General features: G+C 39.3%; 1 long non-coding RNA gene across 2 annotated transcripts in view; it reads right to left on the minus strand.

Annotated features, from left to right (window-relative positions):
* Positions 1-25,377, minus strand: part of LOC123975615 — a 29,405-nt gene that overhangs the window by 2,418 nt on the left and 1,610 nt on the right. Inside the window, exons 2-3 of one of the 2 annotated variants that reach the window (XR_006826116.1) lie at positions 20,725-20,854; positions 20,484-20,565 (exon numbers count right to left, since the gene is read on the minus strand). This is a non-coding gene — a long non-coding RNA (uncharacterized LOC123975615). Of the gene's footprint in view, positions 1-20,483; positions 20,566-20,724; positions 20,855-25,377 lie in introns of those variants that run through there. The other variant, XR_006826115.1, reaches the window with a different exon arrangement.

The raw sequence follows: 25,377 nt of genomic DNA on the forward strand, positions 1-25,377 counted from the left end.
GGGGGGTATAATATAATATGATAGTACTATTCAATTATAGAACACCTTTAGGCTACAAAATAAAGTGCATTAACATGTTAATGTATACACTAGTGGAACAATATCAGCCTTTTCGTGTGAACCAAGCCCCATTTTCCAAAACAACAATAAATTCTTTTTTAATAGATGGTGCATGTAATTGGTATGTGTTCCTGCCTTAGGTGGATGTCAGCAGCTCATCACCATGTCGCAGGGCAAGTACTGTGGTACCTCCCTTTGAAAGTCACCTGTCTATGTTACTGCTTATAATAATGTTATGTTTCTATCGAGTCTTGGTGCAGATTTATATTTAGAGTGCAGCAGGCAGAATGCATCATTCAGAACAGACTAACCGGCCATGTAGTTTAAGTGGTAAAGGGAAATCAGCAAGCATTCTGTTATCCAATCTAAGTTTGCTCCCAGGTACTCCATGTTCCCTTTAACAGTACTTGCAACACTACCTTTCCCTCTCCATATGCTGTTTTTGATTACTGCAACAATCCATTAAACACAACCACACACACGCCAACAAGTGATGCAGCTCACAGCTGTTTTTGTGCAAAGTGGATGTGAACAATGGTCAGGTGACTGATTTTCCAGCCATTTTTTATCCGTTCTATTTCTGGACTTCACTCAAGTGAATACACTGATTAGTTTTCCCCTTCAAAAAACCAATAAAATTCAATCAAGTATGTCTCAAGTACACTCTGTCTGCAATCTGTCCATAAGCATGCGTTATAGTCATCATCATCATAACCTTTGCTGTCACCATAATTCTCATCATCATTATCACTTCACCAAGATTCATTACGTCATTATCCATCCACCTTTATTCGTACTGTACAGTTAAAGTATGCAACAGTGCCTGGGTCCTCTGATGGAGATTTATGACCAGGGAAGCAATGATTATGACTCCATTACACAGAGATAGACCGCAGGTATATGTTAGACTGACTTCCCACATGTTCACTGTGTGGGCCCACATAAATGAATGGGCCCACTTCCACTCTGTACCAACTGTTCATCAACTGTCATTTGGAGGCAGGATAACAGATGGTGGTTTGTGTCTGGTCTAAGGCATATTGTTAGAAACTGCTTGTGAGCTGTTCTGTAGATGGAACAAGAAGATTGCATTCGAGAAATGTTCATAAATCTGTGAGCATGATTTGGTTTTGCATTTTGCACACAAAAATGTATTGTAACCAACACATAAGTGAAAAGGGCTTCAGCAGTGACTTACTAGCAGCAGGGCAGTAGCATTACTGTTTCACCAAAACCGATACGTACAGTCGCTTCATGCAGGAGGTAAACACTGCTTATGAAGCAAGAGACAATTGAAATAGCACTAAATAACACATCATAGGCAACCAAAGAAACATCACGTACACTGGACAAGACTGCTGGTGGGCTCCTAGCTGTTTGACTCAAGGTACCAGAACAATGATAGGCAGCCCATGCCAATCTCACTCCTCTCTGAGTTCAGACGAGGTGGGAGCTGCAGGGCCTTTATGTGTAATAACATCATCATTTACTGAATTAGCATGATACAAAACATATTTTGCCAATATAGTCCATGAATGACTAAAAGACCAATTCACTCTGTTAATGAATTGACAAAAGTGTTCATATTTCCCCTCATTAAGGTTTTACACAGGAATTCATTTTGTATTTGCATGATTAACAAGATCCATTGTCTTTAAACAATGTCTAAGCAAATCCATTCTTCTGTATGATTAATCTGATTACACTGTCTTTAGCATCTGTACAAGTCATTAGCATGTGTTTGTACAGCATACACAAATATAATGCCAAGATAATCAAGCTGTCTCTGGCTCATATATAGTAAGCATGGCAACGGGCGTCTGTTTTAAATTACAATTCGGCTTCATTGTGACCAACAGGATAAGACTGCGTGCCCTTGGTGGTTCTCACTTGTATTTCACTGCCTCAGACTTTGCTGCCTGCGATGACAACTTATTCAAGTTTGGCTTTGTTTTATGTGACGCAGTCTCATCGCTGTTGTCAATTCCCATGAGCGATGCTCTGAGAGTCTCAGTGCTGAGCTAGGGTCTCAAGGGGTAATGGAGCATCTGAAAATGCACAGCCTGCCGGGCTATGTCTGCTCTGAGGTACCAGCTCCACTGAAATCATTTTGACTGCTCCCCAAAGCTGTGACTAGCTGTCGCTCCTGAACATGGGCCCAACTGTCCTGAGAGTGAATTGGTGGGTTTACTGCCAGCTCTCAACACCCTCAACACTGCAACTATCATATAGAAGAGGCCTGTGCACCAGTGACAGTGAAAGTTTTGGATTTTGGAGGGCATCTGGGAGATCATCATTTACATAATACTGTGTGTGTATAAACTTTTTTTTTTCCGGGTAGTCCCCTCTTCAGCAATTAGCTGCCTGGCTTGGGTAGTTGGTCAGGGAGTAGGAGACCGATCCATCTAGCAGCACAGTCAGCAAAGGCGACTAACAACCTGGGGCTTTTTGGCATGGTTTTGTCCTAGCTTGTGCTAGGCAAAACCTCTGTTTAATTTGACAACCTTGACTTTGCATCTTGCATCTCAACTCCAAAAGACTGTTGTGATTATTGCAAGCTGTGTCATGGCCTTGCCCACTGTCCAAACTTACCATATGTGGAAAGTAACTCCTGAGCTCCTGTTGACGTGATTAGAACCTCCAATCTCCCTCAATACAAAACTGTTTTGCCGCCACTTACCCATGGTGTCCTTCTCACCTTCCTCATTGTCCCAAGAAGGGAAAACACTTCTCCCTGTCCAAAGCGAAGATTATTCCGGGTCAATAGGGCTTGTTCTCTTCATTGACACAAAATGTGCCCAATCTACAAGCTAAACAAGCTTAGGTGCTGAGCACAGCAATTTACCTCTGCTGCCCTTAGAAGAGACTGTCCTCCCAAGAGAACTCATTGTTTTTTTATAATGGTTTGTAACAGTTTTGGAAGTCACAGACAAACGGTGTCGTCCTGCTGATAGTCAGATTATAAAACACTTCTATGTGTACTTCTAAAGGGCGGTTATAAATTATGTATTTGTCATTTAATTTGGAAGACATGTTGCTTTAGAGGCACTTAAGACATTTAAGAGACAAGTTAAAGTCATTCCTTCTGTTAAAACTATAGAATAATTATCACCAGATATTTGTTGTGGATATTTGTTGTGGACAGATTCCTGGACAGATTACAGTTAGTGAAATGTGTGTCAAAATCTCTCCACTGTAGGATCTGTCTGACATGTATTTCCAGGTGAGTCAATCCTGAGGACCTGTAAAGTAGATGGTTTACACTTGTGCTGTCACACAGAGTTTTAACACTGGACACCATGAGACTGAGATGTTCACTGCATTAGTCATGCCTGTGAACCTCGTTGCTTAAGTACTGACAGGCATAACATGATGTTAGCTCCGTTTCCACTATTAATGGATGAAGGAGGCTGTGACCCTGACTGTTTTATTTGTATGCATAGTGGCAGGTAATCAGATCTGTGTGTGGCAAGTTGTCAGTGTGATCTTGTTGCAGCAGGTTGGTGGTGTCACTGGGCTATAATCCCAACCATTATAGAGTCCTTTTAGAGCAACCTCACCCCAAAGTCGTCACATATGGACGCATGGTCAGGACCGTTGTTGTTGGTTTGTAATGCACTAGGTAGCCTCATAGTGTCATAGTTCAACGCACTGGTCTAGCATCAGTTTTCAATGCTAAAGGTAGGTGTAGAATACTTAACACAAAAGTAAGGAGGTGGTTGGGGGGGACCGTTTGGCCAAAAACCACATGAAACAAAAAGTCAACATTGAATGTTTTCTATTCAAGTTACATTGGTCACGTTAGCTGTGTAAGTTGCACAAGTAACGTAACTTAACTTACGTGACTTAACTGATGTACATAATGTAGTTATTTTAACCCAAACCATTATCTTTTCCTAAACCTAACCAAATATTTGTCAATATGTCTATATTGTTTTGTTCATAGTGTGTATACTAGTGTTGTCTGTTCTGTAGTTTGTGTCTGATTTTATTTTATTATTGTGTTATTGTATTATTGTATAAGTAAGCACATCATGAGCAATGTACAATCCTGAGTCAAATTCCTTGTGTGTGTACACATACCTGGCAATAAAACTGATTCTGATTCTGATTCTGATTCTGACACTTTTATTGCCTAAACCTAACCAAATACTTTTATTGCCTAAACCTAACCAAACTGCAACGTTTCACAACATGGCATTTCAAAATGGCCATGTATTACAACATTACCAAATACTTTTATTTTGAAAGTCTAGACATTGCATATTTAATGTTGCTAACTTGACCGCAGAGCCCTAAATTTAGAAAAATTATGCTAAATGGGTACCCAGGGATTTAAAAAGCGATGCCAAGGGGTCTTGAATAAGTGTCCGTATGTGACGAATTAGACACAACTGTTAAATATGGTGTTAGGTCCAGACCACTGAGTTACCATGCTGCCCCAACTGTCTCTGCGAACTGGATGAAGAGCAGCTGTGCTGATAGTCTACAAGTCACATGTTTGAGCTGGCTCATCCTGATTGGCTGAGTAAACATTTACAAATTCAACTGATGAATTTGATTTTTGAACTAAAAGAAAATATAACACGGTTCCTTCTGTGATCATAGAATATTCATATAGTTATCTCTAGAATTATGATGTAGAAACTTGTGTATAAGCATGTGTGACAATAATCTGTATATCCAACATCAAACATGATGGTTTAAGAAATTATCATAATACTGAAACCACTTTGTTACTTTCTATGGTCCAATGCATGGCTTAATACTTCAATTTAATCGTTTGCTGCACTGATTGATTAAACACTGTAATTGATAATCCTTCATTCATCACTGTCTTGGCAGATACATTGGAGTGGGAGTAATATGTCAGTTATTGTTGTGGTTAAGTTTACATTATCTATTCAATTCTTCGATATGATTAAGCCACAGAACTAATGTTTCTCCCATCATCTATCATCTTTTTTGCTTAATAATTTATTATGGTCAAATTAGAATGTATGTATCGGCCATGAATTAAACATGAGTCGTAATTTGTGCAGGAAATGGAACCTGATTTACCAAGGTATGTAGTGACATCCAAATGTATGACTAAATGACTCACCAAAGCAGATTTGAGAAATAGCTGCAAAAACACATGAAATATGCATGGTAGTAGGGATATTATTAGATCACAGATGTTCTATTCAGTCTACACAAAGGTAACCCACAGTAACCACCAGAGAACCAGCACTCACACCAACCTTGCTCAGTCAGTGTTAGTTAGCAAACTGCCTGTGGAGAAGCCGCAGAAATATGAACACTGATGGGATGCGAAGGGGTGTTTCTAAAAATTATTTATGCCTCTTTCAACTTGTATGTTTGATCCAACGATTTAATCAGTTTTAAAATCTCTGTTTTGGGGAGGCAAGTGCAACTGTTGACGAGAGAGAGAGCAGCTTTAAACTGCAGTGTGGAACGTTTTATCACAGCATGAAAGCTCCCCTTGTTTTGAACCATCATGTTAATTGTAAGCTTTGGCCCAAATTAAGTGAAGCAGGCAGTTTCACCCACAGGATATGATGCAGTCTTCACAAACAAAACACTGGATATCTATAGAATACTTTTCACACTTTTTAAATTATACCCTGACACACCACAATGTGATGCATTTAAATCTCTTTATTTTGAGCAGGGTCAACACTGAGCAACCCTAAAAAAAACACCACCTTAATGGCTTCTCTTTCCCATTAGAAGTGAAGGAAATAAATCAGGAGCTGGAGCATCGATTGTGTTGTGTGTTCTTTTGTAAACTAAATGAGCAGTCTTTATCTCAGCAAGTGAATACAGCTGAATTATGTTAGATGCTATTGAAGTGTTTATTTTTGTTTCGTGGATTTTTTCTTTTGGAAAATCTAATAGCAGGGAAGAGAAAATAGAGCATTGTGCAAGTGAATTTGTTTTTTTTAACAGTTATTTACAATTGGTAACACTTTATACTGAATTTACTTTTTTTAAACTGTTCAGACAGACTGTTCAGTTCTCTTTTCCAACATGCAGGTCAGCACAACAGTTCAATCAAACATCCAAAATGCACTAATGCAACCAAATGCAACACATCTAAAGATCAACTCTTGTACCAGACCACTGACAACATTTGTCTCACAGACACATGAGTGCCGCTCATTACACAATGACACAAAAGAACACTTATAACAGGTAGCATTACAATTTTTCAGTATTTACAAGTACTTTTATTTATGTATTTATTTATTTAGTGTAACAAAAATCAAGCAACTTCAAATTACTGCATGGATTGTGCCACCTTCCAGTATATGTCACAAAAACAGCAGTAGTAAGAAATGCATATTATGATACATATTCAGACATAGGTGTCATTTACATTGGGGATTTTTTCCACTCTGATTTTGTCCCCATCACCTTTTGAAAGCATAACTTGTTAAAACAAAAAAAAGCTTGCACCAAGAAATAGTAACAAACAGGCTTTGAGAAATGCACAAACTTGCAATGCAATGAAAATATAGAGGAAACAAATGTGCATTGTCCAAAAAAAGTAACTTGAGCAAAACAAAAAAACAACTTCTCCCTGCATTGAAACAACAAGGCAGTTTACCTCCTAAACATCATGTTTAACATCTAAAGATAAGATTGATTTATTATCTAACATTGTTAGCGTGAGTCTGTTATTCCTCCATCTGTCCCCACCACTTTTCAACACCAAGTGAGGCTCTTGTGTAGGATAGTTACAGAAATACAACAGTGCTAATAAACACTGTTCACGAGTTCTCATCCACATCACACCTTATGTCCTCTCTTGCAATACACCAGGGCAACATTTGTTTACATGTCTGATCCTTCCCCCGGCAGTCTTATGCAGATATGTTCAGACATCCAGCTTTATTTGAGTCCATGAAACATCTGATCATGTGGCTGGTGGTCATAAACTTTCCACCTCCATAAGGAAAATCTTTTCAGAGTAAAGCTGAACAGTTTTTAGTATGAAACATGTTTAATATAGAGTGTAAAGACACAGAGTTTTGGTGGTGGTTTAGTTAGGGTGAGAAAACAGTTAGAAGATAGAATTTGTGTTCATCAGTTCATTTGTGGTCAATGAATGCATTTTGTGTGAATTCAAACTCTGTATAAAGAAATGTGGGTTAGCAATTGTAAAAAAATATATATATAAAAAAATAAAATGACACGGCTAACACCAAGTGCACTCCAATTGAATAAAAAACACTAGCTGAAGCGGTAAATGACTACAACACATGTTGAACCTGAGGCCAAATGTTGGAAAAACAATACTCCGTTATGTTAAGTAATGACTGGTGACCTGTGCCACCCATCATCAACGATGTTTGATATGCTTGAATGAAGCACCGTTAACGAGTCTGCTTTCAAACAGGTCAGGACCAGAGAGAAAACAAATTCACAGGGTTGCGTATGATGAGTGAACAAGAGCAAAAACGAAACTGAAATCCACTCGGCCAGAAAACATCCACCGTGACGGTGCTTTAGTGAAAAATGAAGTGTAAAGAGTGTTTGTGTGTGTGTGTGTGTAAGCCCCTGTGCGCCAAAGGTTTACAATGTCAGATAAAGTAGTATAGTGTGATAGACCCTCTTCCCAGCTGTTAGAAGAAGGAAAAAAGCAGCAGAGGCTCTTGGGGTGGTCAGCTCAGGTCATATTAGACAGAATTTCCTCAGCTGTATCATCCCTCAATGGAGGTCTCAACCACACAATCTTTTTCTATCATCTACTGTATCTGCAGTCTGTCTTATGGGTGATATACTGTAGTATGTGGAGACATGTTCAGTGAAATAAGACTTTCTCTGTGAATTTATTTTATGGGATATGTACTAGGGCAGCAATGTAGTAGCCTTATTATTACAGCATGTGAAAACAGAGTATTATGTTTTGCATCGGCAGTAATCCCTGGCCTTGTCACTACATGTATACACAGCACTGAGGAATGGAGTTGTGAGTGAAAATAATAAACTTCCCCACAGGGGGACTAGAAAGAGAACCTACAGGTGGATTCTGAGGTGAAGGTGGGGCGTATGAAAAGCTAAATACGCTAATATTTATGTAGTGTGATGTTGATATAGAACCCCACAGTTACCAAAGTAAAGAAGTCAGGCTGGACAGATGGTCCACAAAATGTTGGACTTGGATATGGGAAACCACAATGTTTTACTGTGACATTCACCAGTTTTAGGTAGTTTGTTGTGCCTAAACCTAACCCAACCAAATCTTTACTCTAAATGTGTAAAAGCTTTACTGTTGCAACAGCCATTTGCTACTGTTTTGAAGGGCACTGACAAAGGATCCCTGCCAATAGTGGCTCCAGATCACAAAACGCTGATATATGTCTTCTGGAGAGTAACTACATACAATGTATTTTGTCGTTTAATTTGGAGGACTTGAGCACAAGAGTGAGCAGAGCACTGAGGGAAAATGCTGCGTTGGATGTTCAGTATGTTGTGAGAGTATAGCAGCAGACTCGAGTTCTGACTGCTCTAACTAGCTCTCAGGCCTTGCTTCATTTGTTTAATTATCTGCCTGAACTGGCTTGTAAACTTTGATCCTTGTAGAGTACTCATTATAAACTTTGAACACTACAGTGTGTAATCAAATATATTATTTATTGAGTTTGGCAATAAGCAATGATCTGATTTGGTCAAACTGCAATGGTGTCATTAAATACAATAAAGGCTAAATAGTTAGTAAAATAGTACAATGAGCATGCACATATTTCACAGATGTCACTTTATCATGACTTGACATGCTAAGAAGTAAAAATGTGTATACTGTGGATGGGATTGTACATCACTGCAGTTTGGATGAAATATCTGCAGCTTAAAGCCTTATGTCTTCGGCAGCCATGACAAATGAATTACTCTAATCATATGTCTCCCAACTCTGAGACTCATGAATCATTCCGCATGAACAGATTAATAGCTCATAAATCTTATGAGGAACATTATATCTCTGCAATTAGAGTAGTCGAGGTGCAGCACAAGCCTCATGGTATATTCAAAATGTTTGGTGAATATTAAAGTGAACAGACCAGTTAGGAATACAGATCTCAGTGCAGAGAGAGAAATGGATTTGCACTCCAAAAATTTGTCACAATTGTCGAGTGGGACTTTGGTAATGACAGAGAAAATACCAGTGGGAAAAATTACAGCACTTGATGTGAATGATGCGCTAGTTCTGCCACAGTTATCATAATGTTGAGAATCTCCATTAGTCCATTTATGGATGATGGCTGCTGTTTAAGGATGTGGTCATTACACCCCATTCTTCCTGCAGAATAGGGCTTCACAGAGGCTCAGTCAAACATTGGATGAATGACAAGGATGGATGAAAAAGCTCTTTGGGCCTCAACATCTGGGCAGACACTGTGTCAAACATGAAATAACACACAGAGAAACACACACAGATTGAGCACTCAACTCTTCCAGACTTTCCAACATTTCAACAACTGCGAGCATTTCTGATTACTGCAGCATGTGTTCTCAGTGATAAAGCAGCAGATATTCCTTGCAGTGCAGGAGGGAAGCGGTTTATTCAGCAGCATTTAATTATAAACTGGCAATCTGACAACTTGTGTATGTGTCTGGAGCATGAACCATGGACAAGCAAACTCACCTATGCCAAATCCTATATAATAAGCTACTCATGTGATTTCAGGTGATCTCGTTGGGTCCCTCTTCATTCATTTCCTCGCTGATGATTCATGAAACAGTTCAGTAAGTCCTAAATCGTTCCTGTGTGTTATTAAGTAAACTCCACAAAGTGTGTCCTGAAGCTGACTCTTGAAATGAAGCACTCTGAATCAGGTAATGTGTCAGGTGAACTTGTGTCTTGCCATCACCAAATATGTATATTTAAACTGTCACTGTCACTTTCTCACTCTCTCTGAGTGCTGCTGCTGCTTCCCTCGCCAATACCACAGCATCCACCTGTTGACTTGCTTTGCTTTTTTCCCCCCAAGAGGACTCTTAATGAGCAGTCTCTGCATTTGATTTGTCTTTAAAATTCTGTTCACAGGCAGTGTTCAAAATATTTCCCTTCTGCAAAACAACAATCTATAATTCATTTGTAAATAGTAGTAATAGTAAATTGTTCATATTTGTTATGTGAGTTGCTTGACTGAAGCCTTTTTTTATTTTATAATGACATCAAAATGCACAGATTGGTGCTATTTCCTTGACAGTCTCTTTATCAGTGAATTGGTTTGTGGAGTGAAAGAAGGTTTTTTCTAAATATTTGTGCCTGGTAATGTAATAGCACTAAAATTGCATGTGTCCTCGCCCGATTTTCCCTATTATAACCGTGATATTACAGATTAAGCAGCAGTGGATGTTCTGCTTAGGAAAGGAAGATGATTTAATGCTGATGATTTAGGTGTGGCATACCCAACAAGCCTTCAAAATCAGGTTATGGCACAAGAACAATTTATTTAGGTTCAAGCTAGGACTTTGGGTTAAAATAAGTACTTAGTCAAGGTTGGGGAAACATTGTGGTTTGGAGAAAATCACTACTTTATTAGGGTTAGGGTTTCTTCATGGTTACAATAATAATCATGTGGCAAGTCATCTGCTTGTCAGTTCTCAACTTGAATAATGTGTTTTGTGTGTGGCCATGTTTCCAGCAGCCCACACGTGCACATACAAGCCCAAATGGAAATCTAATAAAATAGGGTGACTTTTTTATCAGACGTCTTTTGTTACATGTTTCCTCATTTCACTGTAAGTGCGTAGGTATAAGAGAGGTGAAAGTGAATATGCCCCCCCGCTTCACGCTCCTATGTATTTTTAGGCCAGAGCCTGTGCAGAACATTGCATTTGCATTTTACATGTGTGTTTATAAAACGTAAAATGGAAAATATGCCCTGTATTTTAAACTACAGCAGTACTTGTTGTCACATAATGAAGCTTTTTGTGGAACAGTGGTTACAATGCAGAGTCAGACTATTCTGTTACTGTGAATACTGAAACCGCTATCTTCCATCTCAATGCACACCACAACCACACAAACCCTTTCTGAGACTTACTCTTAAAAACATAGTATGTGCCACATAATGTGAATACTCCCATGATTCTTTGTGCAACATATGGAATCACAGATATAATACTGTAAAATATTTGCATTACTCTGTATTTTGAGTAATGATTTAAAGCATTGGAAATTCAGCAGCTGACAAAGACACCTTCTGCTGTATACTCTCTGTAACCATACTCCATTTTGCCTCTAATAATCACCTTGCACTGGAGATGAAGATGGAGCGAGACACTGTCATTCACTGCCAAGAGCACTGGCTCTCACAGAGTCCTGACTGGCCTTTAAGGGCCATACCATGGTAGTGAATATTCATAGGGATTTGGAACATGTCCCAGCATTCAGAGCAGGACAGAGCGCAGCACTGTCACAGATATAAATCTGGTTGATGCACTCCCTCCACAAAATTCAAGAGTAGTTTAATACAACCATATAAAGTCTGCTAATGAAATCTATTTCATTGGAGCATAAACAACTCACTGTGGGGTTGTCCATCAAAGCAGTCTCCAAGGACTGATTTGGACCACAGGGAAATGAAATCATGATACACACCGTGTGGTAGTGCAGGCATCTCCTTCTGAATGTGTCATTGTTTTATTTAACACTCATTATATAAATATTTAAATAAACAATGCTTTTGATTGAATCACGGTCATAAAAGCAATTAAGCCTGCAGCAGCACATGCATGACTAACATACACACAAAAACAGAGAGAGAGAGACAGAGAGAGAGAGAGAGAGAGAGAGAGAGAGAGAGACAGAGGGAGACAGAGAGAGAGAACAGGCAGAGAGCCTGCAATCCCAGAATGAAAAATGACTACCATGGTAGTAACTGCAAAAACGAGTGGAAATAATTAGAACTGACTGAGAAGTGTAAAATCATGAATTTTTTTCTGCAGAAGTGACGGGTCGGTGTGCGCTGTGTGTGTGAAGTTGTTTGATGGTTTTTGTCATGAGTGACAATCACACAGCCTTGATTTACTACAGAGAGAGAGAGCTGAAAAGATGCATGTAATGGAAATATTCCAAATGTTAAACTCCGAACAGTATTTATATGATTCCCAACCTAGGAATGTGGCCCCCTCATAAGGGTCACAAGAGGAATCATCTCAAGACTCCCCAAGAGTGTCATGATTAATGGGGAAGGAAATGAGAAAGTTCTGTTCCACAAATCCACATTCATTTTTTAGACTTTTCCCAAATCTTGTTTTTATGTGTGTGCGTGTGTGTGTGTGATTGTACATCTTTGGGCGTTGAACAAGTATCGCCTCAGCAGCAAAAGCAACAAGTGGCCAGACCATTAATTGCGAAATTCAAACATTACCAGCAGAAAGAACTGGTCAAAGGCAAAAGCAGGGCGCTGAAAGCATGACATTCGGCAGGAACGACCAATTCCCCAAAGATATTTCTGAAAAAAACTATAACTTCTTTTCAAAGAACACTGAATTAATAGGCTTCAACTTGGTCGATAAACTACGTGGAGGGTCAACTGTTCCATGACAGTAAAGTTATACCCTGGATTTTTTTACACTGGATGATGAGCCTATATTGTGTGGACAGTTGCTCTCTCGCTGACCTGCATACCATTGACTTTATGAACTGTTATAGTTCTCTTTAAAGCTCACACATACTGGGAAAGTACTGTCTCCTTTCCCTGCTGATTTAGTTTGTGTCTCCTTTCCCTGCTGATTTAGTTTGTCTATGCTCGTTTGCCTATGGAGGAGCTGCAGTGGTGACCGAGTGGACCCGGAGGACCCAGAGGACGACCATGACGGCGGGCATGGTGGGGAATCTGGAGCTCCACGACTGTGACTCTCTGTGCCCCTACCGTGGCCAGAAGCACGGCAGCAGAGCCTCTCTCATTATCTACACATATCTTCCCTCTGTCAAGGCCCTGTTTCAGGACCTCTTAGGCAGGTACTTCTATGACCAGGCCACCAGCCAGATGTACTCCGCTGTGTCCTCGCTTCAAGGAGCTCCGGCCCTTCAGAGAGGCTGCGTTTTCTGACTCTGGAAAACTGGTACCAGCTGGTAACATTCAAAGTATGGGCATTGAAATGAACTCCAATCTTCTACCTCAACTTCATTACTTCTTCTCATTGACCCCTGTTGAACCAACACCCAATTGGTTTAATACAAAAAAAATTTTCTGGAAAAACAAACAACCTAGACTAAAACTCACAAAGCAAACAGATTGGAGGTTTAAATGCCTAAATATCCTCCACTATTACTTAGTTAGTCAATTACAACACATAATGAAATAGATAAACAAGAACCATGGTTAGAATGCAACAAACTCATCAAAGATTTAGCATTTCTTTCAGCAACAATAAAAAAAAAACATCACTGCTACAAGAACATATTCATTGCCACAACTATGGAAGCTTGGTGGAAAATCAATCACACACTCTTTGTAATTAACAACATGTAACAAATTAACATTATTTTTAAATTAATGGAAAATCAAAGGTATTGCCCCTTACAATATCAATATTACTAACACTCCATGAATTAAGATTTCCCTGAACAACATTTTCTACAATAACCGCAACTCAAAAATGCAAATATATATATATATCACACAAAATAACCACCATCATTAAATCACTAATTTTCATTATTGAAAATGATTATCAGCGCCTCTGAAACATCTGTCAAAATGATTTCATCAATCAAAGACTCCACCATAACCACCCCCACCACGGACTGGGGAAAACATTTATTGATTTATATTGATGCAGCCTTCTGAAAACAAATAAACTATATATATTAAAATGGAATATGTCTGTCTAGCTGCCTGCCTCCTGTGGGTCTGTTTGTCTCTGTCTTAATTTGTTTAATGTTGTTTCTTTTGTTTGTTTGTTTGTTTATATACTGTTTATTTATGGTTTTAGAAGGTACAGAGCTTGAGTAAATGAACTTTGTTACTTTCCACAACTGATTAGAGTAGATTCTCAGTAATATTGGTAGATGTCCTCTTTGGGTCTATTTTACTAATTTTAACTCAGGAGCTCAGTGTGTGTGCGTGTATGTCCTTGTCTTTATTCACAACACCACATTCACTCCGCCCATATGGCAGGGGAGCAACAATTGCCCTCAACTTCACTAAAGTTCACTGCTACATAAAAAAAGATATTCAGTAATCACTCAGTATTTGCATATCCTCAGTGTTAGCTGAAGGAAACTCCATATTGACAAAAGGCCAACACTGGTGGTTTGCATTAATTGCTTGAACAACAATGTGGTCAGAGGTCCAAAACAGCTGTCATACCCCCCCACCCCCCCCCACCCCAGCTAAGTGGGATAAACATTGTTTGCATGTTTGTGCACATGCTGATTTTCCCACCACTGCCTGTGCTCTCTGATTACCACAAACCACATTCAATTGTCAGCGGTGACTTGTCCTGTTCTGATGCAGTGGTGTGGTTTATCCTGAGTTGGGAAACTTAACAGACAAAACATGTCTGTGGAACGGTTAAATTACACAGTAGTACTGTACCAGCATATGTGTGACGAGGGAGACATTCAGTTCACATGTGTGTAGTATAAATTGTTTTGAGAATGAAACAGCAGCGGAAAGCTGCAGGGCAGGCACTTTTACCTGATGGTCATTCACAACCAACCAATACCAGTGACACTCAACCTAATTGACCAACAGGCTTGGGAAATGTTTTTAGCCACAAAATGGCTATCCAATATCTGAAACAAGTCCACTAGATCACCTTCAAAACTACTTCTAAAAGTAGTTTGGGAAATACAGTAGTGCATATCTCTCTGGATGCCTTTAAAAATGACCAATGTGTGCTGAAACCTAAGATAAGATAAAACATGGTTCCCAAAGCAGGCTCTAAAGTGAATAAAGCCTCATTTAAAATTAATGAAATAGAGGAAAAATGGTCTTGGTCAATAAAAGCAAACGACAGTCCTTAGGTTGATTTACAACTTGAGAGGGCTGGTGCAGAACAATAGTAGGTTTTTCATCAAGCCACTAGCTTCAAGCTACTATTTTAGAGCTCAAGTCAGCCAGCAAAGTAGTAAGCAAGCTTTATCAAATATTAAAATGTGTCAGGTCTAATTTTCTGATGTTGGGGTAGTGGAAATACAGCCATGACAATACACACCGAGGTGATAAAACAGCAGCAGTCTGCTGAGTTTTACGAATTACATGTACAGTCTGAGAAGTTAGACAGGACAAAGACGTATGTCTGCACATGTACGAACATGCTCTAATGTGTGTGTGTGAACTTGTGTGAACTTGTGTCTGTTGTGTGCAAATACTGTATAATATTGTATGTGAGCCAGAATGAGAGATGTGGCGGGCGTGAGAACATGGTTGACAGTTCTCATTAACTGCCATCGTGTGAGATGACATATACTGAGACATTTCATGGATTGAAATGACATGATATCTCTCTGTTGGTCTAGGCGAGATGAGGTAGGAGAGATGAGGTAGGTGGCAGGGAATGGCAAGGTGCATCTTGTCTGTCAAATGACAACATTTTTGTCCAAGCGCTGTGCTGCAGCAACTCCTCAGTTACACCTCAGTTACACAGGTGTAAGGTAAAACCTGTTGGCATTTGGGTCCAGAAATATCCGTCTGCAGTATATGAGTAATGTCAGGAGCTGAGGACACAAAAGATATGATCAACCTGATGGATTTGCATCAATAAGCACAACTGTAGCTGTTACTATGACTGCTGCTCTTTTTTTCTTTCTAATTACCCGAGTTACTGCTGAATCAACAGCATTTAGTCATGCACTGACATGTGGAAAGATATATAAATATACACAGACTGCACTTTTTTTCAAGCAGAGCTGATTGTAACAATGTTCTGTTGTACTTGCTATGGTCCTTCACACATCTACATTCAATGACAGGGTGTACTTGTACCTCACTGGTTCTACAGCTGCGTTAAGTGAGCACACTAATTGCTGAACTGAGCTCACAGCCGCCATAATGCCAGACTGCACCTCCAATTCAACCAAGCAGGTCTGACATAGCAAGTGTATAGTAGTGTCTGCCTCAGGAGAAGTATAAATAAATCCAATAAGCTGGGGAAAAAACCTGTTCTGAGCAGGTACAAAATGTGCATGATACAGTCCATCAGGATAGGTATTGGTATTGGTCTCTAACTTTGACGTGATGGTGTATATTGTGATGTTAAGTCTCAACACTGGTGATTAAAAAATGGCTCAGGGGCACAGTAGCTCTATTGATGCAGTTATTACATCTGAGGTGACTTATGGTTGTATCACTTCATCCCTGTTGCAAAGCTAGCTAAAAGGCAATTATAACCACAATTTGCTGCCACCTGGACAGATCGTTATTCTAATATTTTTGTGTGTGGGTCAATTGCTAATGGCTAATGACTTCTTCCACTCCAATGTCTCAACCTCTGTCTTATCACTTATCACTGAGAGCAGAGGAGTGAAAGCCCTTCCATCAGTACAGAGTGGAGAAATAGCCTCTCTTCTGTTCTGGCATTTATCATTTATTGATGACGGTAATTGTTCCTGGCACCACTGAACATTGCAGTCCAGACACAATGGATATTAAGTCACTTTATCACCCTGAATGAAGGCTGCAGTTTCCCCGGCATCAGGCATTATGTGACAGATCAATTTCTGATGCTTTTCATCATCATTTAGGAAGTGGGTTTGGGGACTGGGAAGCAAGTTTGTACAGTGTCCTGTTTATATTGGTGTTTCTGTAAATGAAACTTCTTCTCTAATTGGATCTGAGCCTCCCTCACTGTGGCAGTCGGCACATGAGGTGGAGCTGTACATCTGCTATACTAGGATGAGCAGGATATTAAGTGTGTCGTTTCCTCTCCACAGGCAGATGGGAAGTGCTTGTTGAACCTGCCCTTAATTTAATTATTTTGGATGCCAGTAAGTGGGTTGAAAATAAGCCGGCATCACCTGGGCGTTGAGTAGCTCAGCTGCTAGCCTTTTTGAACTGCAGTTCTACATACAATATGAGGCATATATGGGGAGTTGGACGTGTTGTTTCAGACATTCAGAATTATTATTGGGGCAGATTGTATTTCTAGTATCAAAGTATCAAAGTAACTTTATAAAACATGTTCATAAAACATTGGACCACGTCAGGTTAGGCACAGTTACATTTCCAATGAGTAAAAATGCATTTTCAGTTGACTCAATTGATTATGCAGAGCTGAGTGAAACTTGATTTAACTACCTGAGTGATTTGTTGTCCAACTTCAGTGCTGAATGTTTTTTTTGTGTATGATTTCACAAAATGGTGCAATATGCCCAGATGAGGAAAAGGCAGGGAGGTTAAATGGTCCAAATAATATAACTTCAGTGAGTCACTTACATGTCCTGAAGGCTGTTGTTAAGGTCAGTTAATTTATTGTAGTTATTAGGCTCTAGGCGGAGGTAGATTTGGGTGTCATCAACATAACGGTAAAAACAGAGGTTGTGCTTTTGGATTATCTGACCTAACAAGAGCATAAAGGATTGGAGAAAAGGATTAGACCAAGTATTGAACATTCATGGACCCTTACAGGAGATGGCGACAAAGGTACCAATTGATCTGTTGGAATAATACTCTAAAGTCCGGCACAACCGGAGAAGTGAAACATTTATTGATGTGTAGATGCAACCAATCCCTCTCTTATCTGGGTGTGTGAGATATCTTCATCATTGGCAGTATTGCTTAGAGATGCTGGGGAATGTGACCGTTGATGGGTGAGGGGTCAGGATTGGTGTTAATAAAAGTGCCATTAAAAATAGGAATATCACTGAGAAAATATTAAATAAATGAATTAAATAAATTAGATTTATAAAAAAATTATGAAATTAAAATAACAACAATCAAATACATATGCGAAGTGCTACTTCAGTTCTATGAAATCTTTTATATTGGCCAATGTTGAGTTCCAAATTTCTGTCCTTTTTCCTGGTTGACTTGTATCTCAGCTTTCCACTCTGCGTCAGACTGCACCACCACATTTGTCTTGAGGGGAATTTAAATAAGCAAATGACTGAGCCACGGTTAAAAATCACTTCTCTTACTACTTATTCAGCAATCTACATAGTTTGTCTTTCTTACTGAATAAACCACATTTGGCTAAACATTTGGTGCAAATAAAAGATAAATGCTGTAGATTACTGAGGGCAGAACAAAACTGTTCATGATAATATTCCATTATATTGTTATTTGGGCACTACAAGAGTTTTGAATGAATCGGAATGGATAAGAAGCAAAGGGCATAGTCACAACAGAGAATAATCAAGGTGGTGAAAAGATTATAAGAGCATTTGAAAGCGGATATAGCATGATAGTTATCACAAGTCATTCCGCCAGTTCCATTCAGCAACTCAACTCTGAAATCACTTTCTTCCATTAATATTCTTCCATGATTTTCAGAAGGTTTTTATCTGTTCAAAAAGCTGAACGGGCAAGTGGGCGGTCCTTTGATGCTGAAAAACCAGCATGAAAATGAAGTGATCTGAATATTAACTATGATGCCAAGAAATGTGTATCCTGGGCCAGTAGCTGGAAGCGCAAAAGTGACTGAGCCAGGAGATGGGGAAGAGACAAACGCCAGTTCAATCTGATGAAAACAGGATAAGGAATCAATTAGCTGCACCAAATATGTGCTTTGTTTATCCCAACTATCTATAGATCAACATTAACTTTAAGAGACTCTGAGTGTGTCGGTGCTCTAGAGGTGTGCAGAACTGCTGCCAATCAGCTTCATGCGGAATTACTGTTGATCCCATCAGTTCACAGAGAATTTTTTAGATACTCCATCCAGAAAGGGAAAAAAAAAAAGAAATGATAAATGTGTTGGCCTCAGTGTAAGATGAAATGAATAAAACAGGACAACAATCTTGTTGTGGTATAAACTAGTGCCAGCATGAAATCCTCTCAAAGAGAAAATGAGCATGAGTAAGTGTCAGCCATCTTTGTTGGCTTTTTTCTCCTAAAGTTGTAATGTTGTACTCGGGTTAGGGTTAGGGGTTATAACATTGTCAGACTCACAATAGACAGTAAAAAAACGATGCCGCAGAATAACAAATGTCCTCGAACTCCACACTCCCAGATTTTTTGTCTTTTTCAAACTTTTAGCCTCAAGTGACATCCTCTCAGGCAATTTATCAGATTTATCACAGCTCCCTCTGCAGCCACAAAAACCTTTATACAACTTTTTTTCACATATGCAATAGTACTCCCTAAGACCTGTAAAAAGACTTTGATGTGTAAAATCTGTGGAGTTCCTCTTTAAGAGAAAGGTTGTTCTTCACGATGCTCAGAACCAACCTGGAAGATGAAAATAGTTTATCTTAAAACATTTATCTTACAGCTATAGTACCAGGCACCACACTTCAAACATGTTGTTAACAGTGCTCACATGTGAGTGTTGTATATTACGTAAAAATGTCTCAGTGGACTTTCTAAATAAAAGAGGTAATAAAGAAGGCTCATCATTTTAATATAAAATGCAAAGGTTTGCTTTTCTGCTGCCTAATGTGTATATTTTAAAATATACTATTGTGAATAATTTTCACTACATTCAAATCAGCTCCTACTGTAATGAGATGCCCTATCACCACTATTATTGTGTATAAATACTCTCATGGATGCTTATCATCAGTGGTCATAAATCCATTAAACACATAAAAATTTAAGAAAATGTTGATACATGAGTTCTAAAGCATTTGTGTGGTGATTATTGCAAGTACTTGTCGGCTAAGTTCAATCTTCAGTCAAACAACATATTGCCTTTGATCAAGTGATTTAAACATTCTGACTAGGCCTTTGTCTTTACAGTCCCTCTTCGCTTTCTGCTTCTAGGAAAAAAGGGGGCCAATGACAGTTGAAGCAGTATGTTTTAATGCTGACCGCTTGAGGAAAGGGCAGAAAATGCCTCCTTATAGACCTTGCTTTTAAAGATGGCAATGATTCCACCACTCCTCTGCTGTCAGGGACACAACATGACGTTGCGAGCAATCCTATCGCCGCTGTTACAGATAATAGCTGGCCTGATTCCTGATCAAGGGAAGTGCTGCCGAGAGCAACTCGTCTGATTCCCAAAATGCAACCCTCTGGCATGAGGCTTTTGACAGATCAATTACACCATCTTGCCCATACCACCGGTGGCAGGTGGGTGGGTTTAAAAAAAAATAAAAATAGGGCTGACATAAGCCTTTGGAAGAATTGCAGTTCTGTATTCTAGGTTGTCTGGAAAGAGCCGTGAATGTTTCCAAGCTTGTGGTGTGGTGCCTGGGCATAGGGTTACACATAATCGAGTCTTTGATAGGAGGACAGAGGCTGAATAGGGGAGCCAGGATATCATTGGTTCTATCTTCTAGGCTATTGTATCTGCGTCAGTGTGGTGAATTCACAAAGACAGCGAATGGTATGGAAACATCTGAGACATTATCTCTGAATGACAGCTGATACCACCCTGGGAGAGAACGAGACATTAAATACTGATAAGTTTTTGTGTATTGAAGTGGTGATAGAAGTGTGTGTGTGTGTGTGTGTGTATGTGTGTGTGTGTGTGTGTGTGTGTGATGTTGGTGCATGCATATGAATACAAGGAACCAATGTGAGGACACCAAACCTGCAGCTATCTGTCTTTTCCATTCCTTGCCAGGGCTTGGTGATGTGTTGAATATTTCATCAGTGCTGGTGGTGCTGGGTTCTACTGTGCAGGTGTGGTTTGGTTTTCACCTCGGGTAGCCTTAGGTTGCCTGGTAAAATGAAAACATAAGTGCAAGAAAGTTTTTCCAATCAATATTTCAAATAAGACTGAAACCAACATGTCCGTCATCCAGGCCTCTAAAGAATGTCAGAGGTTGGAGAGCAAAAGTCACAGACAGATCGAGGACATCCAAGCAATAAAAGGCCATCTAACAGAGTTTACCTGGGGGTGAGCTACCTCACGTGAACTCCACACATACCAAAGCATAAATCTGCTCTAATATGGCCCTGGGACATACATTGGGTAGTACACACACACACAAACACACCCACTGACATAGAAATACACACAAAAGGAAGACCGATGGGTGTGCTCAGATGCTGCCCTCACAAATGACCACTTTTTCAGTTCAGTTTTCAGTACATGTGGGGATAAGTAAGCCCGGAGGATCACACACAGGAAGATGTGTACACAAAGATGAACACAAAGGCACACAAATACAAAAAAGAAAGAAAGAGCGAGTCATTTTTGTTTAGACAAGGAAGTCTATAAGTAAGTAAGCAAAATGAAACTACTAAAGGAATACACTGACTTCAGGGAGGCAGTTTGGGACAGAAAATGGGTGGTGGTTACAAGACACAACCATGTTTAGTAGAGGTAGGAGAACTAAGGATAGATAGATAGATAGATAGATAGATAGATGTGTCGTGCCTTTACAAACATGACCTGTGCTGTGTCCACAGCTCTGCCCTGGAGCCTCTGTCTGTGATAATTACACTGTATCATGCCCTGGGTTGGTGTTATTAAAGCGGCTCCGAAGACTGATGGAGCTCGCTGTATTTTTAGAGTTCAGGTTGCCCTTTTGTCCTATTAACCACTACTCTGGGGATGATGGTCGGTATCGGCAGCTGGTCTGTGGCAATGTTATGCTAGAAACAGAAAAAGCAAGCAAAAGACGAAGCAGTCACCTGTTCCATAAACAATTATAACAAAACTCTTCAACAGAAATTCCCGCCCGGTTTGTCTTACTTTTGGGGGTTTATACCACAAACAGAAAGGTGTATTATATCAGTCTTACAGTATGCTGTGTGAATCTAAAGATACAATGACAACAAAGCATGGAAGGTTTGACAGCCACATAAATATTTCGCTTTTGTAGTAGGGCCTTTGCCGAAAGATTTTGATGCCTACAAAATTGAATAACTCAGAATTTCTTGTAACATCTTAATATATCATCTTCTAATGTATCGTCTAAGTCTGAGATGCTGTGGGCCATAGGTTGTCAGAAGAATATTCATGATGTTTGTGGACATGAGTAGATTCTACTGGTGACAGACGCGACATATTGGTCCATCAATGTTCCCTTCTGGAGGCGGTAATGACAGACCAGGATGGGATTCATAAATCAGAAGCCAGTAGGGAGGGCGGCTGACATTGATGCATGCAGGGACACTGAAAACACAGCTGAGGGAGAGCAAAAGACAAAGAGACATGCTGAATGACTGCATAGGCAGAAGACAGTGACGAGTAGTACAGGAAGCATAATAACTTGTAATATTGGTGTTGGGTATATATATCTAGGATTCGTGAATGCCAAAGGCTGCAATATATCTGCATAATACCTCACACGAGTGGCGTAGCTCCACACATGCACACAACCACAGTTTCCCGTGCTTACACATACAAACAAACACGTTTTCATGCATAACCTTAGCTGTACTATGCCTTCAAGGTCATGGCCATAATGAGTCACATTACCATAAAGATGAGGTTGAGTGGTGTTGTTCAAAACACTCCTGTCCCTCACCCCCCAAGGATCAAAGAGAAGGTGGACTACATTATCTTAAAGGCCAGCCCTGTCCTCCCACACTTTATTAAGACACTAGCTGTAAAATAGCTGCTAGGCCTATTCATCACTGTGGTTTTATGAGGCAATTTACAATAGTAATTGGTTTATTTATAAAAAAGTATTTTAGTAATTACAGGAGGTAAGACTGACATTTCTATATTAGATCAGTAAGTAAATCATTGTAGATGCTTGTTGGCCTCACAGTCCATTCATTGTAAAATGGACACACTGTATCGTGATGGAAACAGAGAAAACAAGTGCGCCAGTGTTGCACTCTGTGAACACCTTACTGGTAGTCCATTAATCACAGGGTTGGTGGTTTCAATCCTCATCTTCAATCTATCAAACTTTATTTATGTAGCGTATGTCAAACATTCAATGTAACTCCAAGTGCTGAGTTTAAATTTTTTTTCTAAATGTAAATTCATAAAATAAAGTACAATATAATAAAACTAATAAAATAAGACACTTTATAAGGCAAAAGTATGTATATGAAGGGTTTAATGGCCACTATGACTAAAAATAAGTGGGATCATTTGGCTTGATTCATGATACGAAATGCTACACTTGGTAGCCTAATGTTACCGGAGATTGTTTGCTTTGCATCTGATACAAACTTTTTTGAAAATGCTTTAAAGGAGGATTTCACTGCTTTTTTCATGTGTAGATCATATTAGACCAGGGCTTGATCCAAAACCACTACACCTAGAGCTCTCAAATCTGGACTAGATTACTCCAGAGACACTAAAGTTTCAATCAAACAAAGTTTCAGATTTGTGAAACCTTTATTCAATTTGTGAAAATGCTTTAAAGAGGATTTCACTGCTTTTTTCGCATGTAGACCACATTAGACCAGGGCTAGATACAAAGCCAGGGAAAAGAAGCTAAGCTAAGCGACTAGAGTGATGTGTTCTCTGATTCCGGTTTTAGTTAAAACTCTTACTGAGTCATTTTGAATTAGTTGTATCCCATTAATATATTTATTGGGTATACCAGTAAAAAGGCCATTACAATAATGTGAAACAGTGAAAAAACAAAAGCATGTAACAACGTTTTAGCATCTTCCAAGGCAAGGTGGGGTCTAACTCTGGCAATGTTTCTTAATGAAAAAATGCAACCTTTGTATAACTGTTAAAATGTGATTTAAAATCCAACTCAGAGTTAATAAGGACACCCAGATTTTTGACAACACTCTTTTCCTGCACAACCAGGCATTTCAATCTATTAGAAATAATTTGTCTCTGTGTCTTAGAGCCAACCATAAGAATTTCTGTCTTGTCCTCATTTAGTTTAAGAAAATTTTCACTCATCCAATGTGTAATGGAAAACAGACATTCCACTAAGGGGTCGAGAGCTTTGGTTTGTCTGGTGCAACAGATAAATATAGCTATGTCGTCTGCATAAAAGTGAAAATTCACTCCATGATCACTGATAATTTTTCCAAGTGGTAACATGTACAAACGAAACCGTAAAGGAGCAAGAATGGAACCTTGTGGAGAGGATATCAAGGTTATCTGAGATATGGTCAGCAAGACTGACAAAATAAGTTCTGCCAGTCAAATAGGTATGGAACCATGACAGCGCATTGCCAGAAATACCAACTGAGTTCACAAGACGATCGAAAAGAATATTGTGGTTCACTGTATCAAAGGCAGCCGTCAGATCAAGGAGTACAAGAATGGAAACATTTTTAACAATCAGAGCTCACCCTGAGGTCATTGACAACCTTCACAAGTGCTGTTTCTGTGCTATGTCCCTTTCTGAAACCAGACTGAAATGTACTGTGTATCTTATTCTCATGTAAAAACATATTTAATTAATAATTTATGCACTACCTTGCAGATTTGAGATAGGCCTGTAGTTGCTCAGCACTGAGGGGTCAAGGTCATGCTTCTTCAGTAAGGGCCTGACTAAGGCTGTTTTAAATGAATCAGGAAAGATACCAGAATCTAGAGAGCAATTTACAATGTCTAATACATCGTCAATTAAATAATTTAAGACCTCTTTAAAAAATGTGGTAGGGACTGTATCTAAGGAGTAGCTAGAAGATTTCATCTGCATGATGGTTTTATGGAGCTCTGCTCCAGTGATTCTGCAAAAGGAATTAAAGTTACCCCAAGAGGTGTTGAGGCTACTTAGTATTATTAAGAATTCCAGTTCGGATGTTAATTATCTTATTTTTAAAAATGATGCAAACTCATCAAGTTAATTAAATGTTGGACATAGCTGGACAAGAGACTGGTACTTTCGGGTTGTTCCTGTTTTCGTGGATGAGACCAGAGAAATAGGCTTGTCTTGACCAACGCAGAGCTTTTGAAGATGTCACCATGGACTGTGAGCTTGCTCTTTCTCCACACTCGCTGTGCTCTCCGGCACTCCCTTTAAAGAATACGTTTTCTCAATTCATCCAAGGAATAACAGTGGACTGGGATTTCTACTTGGTTTTCAGAGGGGCTACAATGTTGAGGGCTGTCTAGTTTGAGATTGAAATGCTTCACTTTATCATGTAGTGAAGAAACAGCAGAGAGGGGTAGGGAGGGCGGGTGTTTTGGAAAGTCAGTAGCTGATGATGGACTAAAGATACGTCTTTTAATAATAATGTTATTTGTGATTTTTGCAGGATAAAAGACAGTCGTGTGAAAAAACAGTACTGATCTGATAGTCCAGTATCAACAATTCTATCCATGGTAATATTCAGTCCTCTGGACATTACCAAATCTAGG

This window comes from Micropterus dolomieu, linkage group LG08 (assembly GCF_021292245.1).
Source record: "Micropterus dolomieu isolate WLL.071019.BEF.003 ecotype Adirondacks linkage group LG08, ASM2129224v1, whole genome shotgun sequence".
Taxonomy (NCBI): Eukaryota; Metazoa; Chordata; class Actinopteri; order Centrarchiformes; family Centrarchidae; genus Micropterus; species Micropterus dolomieu.